Source organism: Triticum dicoccoides, chromosome 5B (genome assembly GCF_002162155.2).
Source record: "Triticum dicoccoides isolate Atlit2015 ecotype Zavitan chromosome 5B, WEW_v2.0, whole genome shotgun sequence".
NCBI lineage: Eukaryota > Viridiplantae > Streptophyta > Magnoliopsida > Poales > Poaceae > Triticum > Triticum dicoccoides.
The window spans coordinates 377,382,717-377,388,317 of NC_041389.1; positions in this window are offsets into that span (position 1 = coordinate 377,382,717).

Sequence of the window (5,601 nt, forward strand, 5' to 3'; positions counted from 1 at the left end):
AGTTGTCACAGCAACTGGAACTGGTCGAACAAATCTCTGTCTCCTCCAAGCTACTGGTTCTATCTCTCACTTCTCATTACTTACAGTTTGTATTTGTGAAGTCATTGCCTGCTTGCATTATCTATTTGACTTCACTGTGTGACTACTTGGTCTGATTGGCTTCATACTATCTTCCATCTTGATCCTTGCTACCTAGCTGCTGATAGTCTTCGTGCTTTCACTTCATTGAATATTTGACTATGGCTTGGCTAGTGTAGTCTACCTTCTGCTGCATACAAATAGTGTCATTTCTATTGTTTGTCTTTGAAACTCCCATGTTTTGAAGACTTACATAAAAATCGCCTATTCACGCCCCCTCTAGTCGATAACTAGCCCTTTCAATTTGTATAAGAGCAAGGTACTCCCTTGTTCTGTGTGATTCGGTTTAACCACCTGAAGTTTTAGCTAATCGACTGCAGGGATAATCAAAGTCTCCGCTATGTGCCCCCTCTTTGATGGCAGTGAATATCCCTACTGGAAGAATAAGATGCGCCTGCATCTTGAAGCCATTGATGTCGATCTGTGGTATGTCGTCAAGAATGGTGTTCCCAAGACTGGTGAAGGTGTCACTCCTGCTGATGTCAAGAAGTTTGTTCAACTAGACTCTACCGCCAAGAACATCATTTGTGGTCATCTGACCAAAGGACAGTATGGACATGTGAGTGCTCTGGAAACCTCAAAACTAGTCTTGGACTGGCTGTCCAAGGTCAATGAAGGCATCTCAACTCAGCGAGATCAAAGGATTAGTGTCCTCCGCAACCTCTTCAACCGCTTCAAACGACACGACAATGAGAACGTCCAGCTCACATTTGATCGCCTCACTGATATCACAAATGAGCTCCAAGCACTTGGCGCCACTGAGATCAAGAAGCATGAGATAGTCAAGACACTACTGAGATCACTTGACAGCTCATTTGACACCTTGGCCTTGATGATACAAGAACGCCCTGACTTCAAGACTCTTGATCCGTTTGACCTACTTGAGAGGCTCAACACACATGACTTTCAGCTATCTGAGAAACGATATGTCTACCACTTTGAAGGCAAAGGTTGTTTCCTCATCTGAAGAAGAATCTGACTACAGTTCCGGTGATCCTGAAGACATTGGAAAGGATCTTGCTATGCTTGTGAAGAAGTTCTAGAAATTCACCAAGAAGAAAGGCTTCATAAAATATTCACGATCTAGCTCAAGAAATGATGAAGCGTCCACCCATGACAGCAAGAAGAGAACCTGTCACAAGTGCAAGAAACCTGGTCACTACATCTCTGAGTGTCCACGGTCGTACAATGAGAAGAAGAAGAAGAAGTAGAGCAAAGAATATGATTCTGATGACAAGAAGAAGAAAAAAAATCCTCAAAGTCTTCTTCCAAGTCTTCATCCCACAATAAGAGCTCATCTGGCAAGGCTCTTGCGTTTGTTGGCAAGGAGATGGATTCAGAGGAGGAGTCTGCTTCTGAGGAGGCGAAGGTGGAGTCTGAGGAAGAGTCCGACTCTGGAGTTGCGAGTGTGGCTCTAGCTATAGCCTACGTTGCCAAGTCCATCTTCAACACTAAAGATAATGGCTCCGTCACCAACACTGATGATAATGACAAGGACAACTTGGCTCCCACCTACTGCTTCATGGCATGTGGTGCCAAGGTAAACTCACGCGATGCTTACTTTCAAACATCAAGTGAAGATGACTCTGATGGTGAATCCGAACCTAGTTACAAAACACTTGCTAAAATTGAAACTGAACAACAGAAAGCTATGGAACATATTCAAAAACTGTTAGACAAAAGCGATGACCTGTTGGACGCGGAAATGACCAAGTCTCAGTCCTTAATTGAAGACATAAAAGATCTTCATGTTAAGTACCAGGAACTTGAAGGTCGACATGAATCGCTCTCAACTTCTCATGGAAAACTTTCCTATGATTATCTTCAAAGGAAGCAGGAACTTGGGAAAATGAGATCGGCTCATGAAGATCTTCAAAAGGAGAACGAGTCACTTCGCGCTCAATAGATCAGTCCCACTCAGGAAGGATTTGAACCACCATGTTTAAAATGCATTGAGCGGGATAACGCTGCCTCTGTTGCTGAATGTTCTACTACTATCCCTATTGCAATATCTTCGACTGCTAATGTGGTAACTAACCCCTCTGCTGAGGACACCACTACTATTGCTGACGAGAATGCTAGGTTGAAGACACTGCTTGAGACACGGATGTACAAAAGTCTCAAAGGGCATCAGACATTATGTGATGTCCTCAAAAAGCAGATTCTGAACCGAACCCCTAGGAAAGAGGGTGTTGGGTTCGAGAGGAAAATGAATGTTGATGGGTCTTACTAGAAGCCTGAGTAGTACCCCAAAACCACATGGATTGCTGCAAAGGAACCTTCGGTAGATCCATCCACCTTATCTGGTTTCACTTGTGCTAACCCTATTATCATTGATGAATCCTTTGATGCAAACTATAAACTATTCAAGAATCAGAATGGCGAAGTGTTTGCCAGGTATATTGGTACTAACTGCAGGAATGGGCCACCTATGAAGAAGATATGGGTACCCAAAGGCTGTCTTGAGAATCTTCCAGTGAATGTGATCATGACACCACATGTGAAGAAGAGAAACCCCAAACCAAAGGCTTCATATGGTCCAAAAGCGTCATACAGACCGAGGACTCATCTGAGTCACCCTAACGTCAATGTTTTGCAGGGAAATCATACTCAAACCCATGAATATGAGCGTGTTTCATCAAACCGCTATGTTCAGAGAACTAAAAACATTTCTGCTTATTCCTATGAGTATTATTCACCTCCTGCAAGGCTATTTACTAGGGCTCCTTTAAGTGCATCTAGTGCCACCCCTAGTTGGTTTTGGAGTATTGACGACAAACCTGGTTGAGGGACTAATGTGTTTGTGAGAATTGCAGGATAACACAGGTAGTAGTCCCTCATTGATTCGGTTTACCTACCGGAGATGACCCTTAAAAATGTGTGAAGACATTGAAGACAATGGTGGTCTGTGATGATATTCACATTGAAGACTATGACATGAGAAGACATTGAGTGAAGACTATGGAACGCGAAGACTTAGTTGTTTCGTTGTTTCCTTTTCTTCTTTGTTGAGTCATAGGAACCACCGCACTGTTAAGTGGGGTCCCAGTGAACAAAGTCAGAGTGACTGATGTGATGCTCAACCAAATCCTATGTCTTCGAGCGAAGTCAATGAGAGCAAATCTTATCCAGAGTCGGATAAGTCAACTTTACTTGTAGCCCAAGTCAAGCTGCCACGTGTGTTTGAAATCTGAACGTTGTGACACGTGTCAGTTCCTTAGTGACCCAAGGTCATTTCGGACAAATCAGGTCGGGTTGCCCTGTGGCTATAAATAGCCCACCCCCTACACCATAAATTGGTGACTGCTCAGAGTTAGATACGGCTTTTGACGTTTGAGAGCAACCCACCTATGAAGCCTTTGAGAGAGAGAATCCTTGCAAGGACAAAGCCCAAACCACCCAGAGCCCAGAGTGCATTTGGCATCACTGAAGTCTTTCTTTCCGCGTGATCTGAAGACTTGTTACACTTGAGGACTGTAAATCCTCCAGCCGGTTAGGCGTCACGTTCTGAGCATCCAAGAGTCATTGTGGATTACCGGTGAACGAAGTCTGTGAAGGTTTGGAAGTCTACCTTGAAGACTTAACAGAGTGATTGGGCGGGGACTAGGTGTCCTTACCTCAAGGGGAATAAGGTGAAGATGCGGTCTTCTGAGTTAAATCTCAGCCTCCCTAACCAGGCGTACAGTTGTCACAGCAACTGGAACTGGTCGAACAAACCACTGTCTCCCTGAAGCTACTAGTTCTATCTCTCACTTCTCTTTACTTGTCGTTTGTCTTCATGAAGTCTTTACCTGATTGTATAATCTGTTTGACTTCACTGTTTGACTGCTTGTGCCGATTGGCTTCATACTATCTTCCACCCTGATCCTTACTACCTAGGTGTTGATAGTCTTCGTGCTTTCACTTCATTGAATACTTGACTATGGCTTGTCTAGTGTAGTCTACCTTCCGCTGCATACGAATAGTGTTGTTTCTCCTGTTTGTCTTCGAAACTCCCATGTTTTGAAGACTTTCATAAAAATTGTCTATTCGCCGGAGATCTGATCCATCTGGCTATGGACGATCGCATGCATGCGCCTGTAACAGTCGTCGGCTGCCCGCGAGAAATTTTCCCAGGCCGCCGCGGAGCGGCGGGACATCTCTGCTGCATTCGCGACACGGCGGGACATGTCTGCTACTTCCGCAGCGCAGCCGGACCAGTCTAATGCATCAACGGCACGGCGGGACCTCTATGCTGCTTCAGCGGCGTGGTGGGACCTCTGTGCTGCTACTTCCACGCGGCGGGACATGTCAACTGCTTCCGCAACGAGGCCGGACATCTCTCGTGCTTACGCATCCATACTCTCTCTCCCTGGTGGAAATCTCTCGACCCAGAACTCACGCCGGCCATGGCAGACACAAGGGAAGGATGCTGAATGACTTGAGGAGGAATGTGCAGTCATCTTGGCATACTAGTATTTATAGCCGAGTACTAATATGCTCCTAAGTGGGATTTAGGTTGTGATCGGTGTGAACAGGTTTGCAATTCAATATAGCATGGAGTAATTTGGAATGTGACGAGATGCAAGCTCGAAATTTATTGACGGTTCTAGTTTCGAAGTGCGGATAATTTCGAAGCACTATTCCCGGATGGCGTTACGTGGGCACGTGTTCTTAGCCGTGGTGTACTTTTTCTACTGTGTACGTGCAATAACTGGCACCGTCGTATACATATCTTACGGTTAATGGGGCGTTCGACAGGAATAGCCGCATGGTGAGCTATAGGCTAGTCTTTTTTAGACCCATTAAACCTATCTCTCGGGACTTCTCGCATGCACCATCGTGCCACCCACAAAAACTTGTACTCTGAGTTTAGTACATTATACGGGAAGAGAAGAGGCGCATGCACGCACTCGTCCTCTCACACACGCGTCTGTTTTTTATCGAAAAGGAGGAGGATGACCCCCGGCTTCTGCATCTGGGAGTCACACACGCATCTGTAGCTACGAATTGTAGTGTTCTCAACCATCTGACTGGCTCTATCATGGATGTACCTATATACTAAAACATGTCTAGATATTCTATATTTTGACAAATGGAAGGCAAGTATTGTGGAACGGAGGGAGTGCTTGTCATCAAAATGGATAAAAAGGGACGTATCTAAACCTAAAATACGTCTACATACATCTCCTTTTATCTAGTACTTCTTACCCAAAGGAACTTTATATCCAACAGACACAAAATATCCGTTCGACTGTTGGAAATTACTGATATGATGTCGAAGTAATTGCTACATCACCACCAAAACCCACCATTTCTTAAGCTAAAGTAGACCGAGGTAATTCCTATATTAGCATATTACTAAGAGAAATAGAAGGCACTGTAGAAACATTTAGGACATGAGCTTGTCAATCTGAATGTGGAGGGATACCAACTTAGCCCCGGCCAGCAGCTTGGGCGGAACTGTGAAGAAGGTCAGCTCCT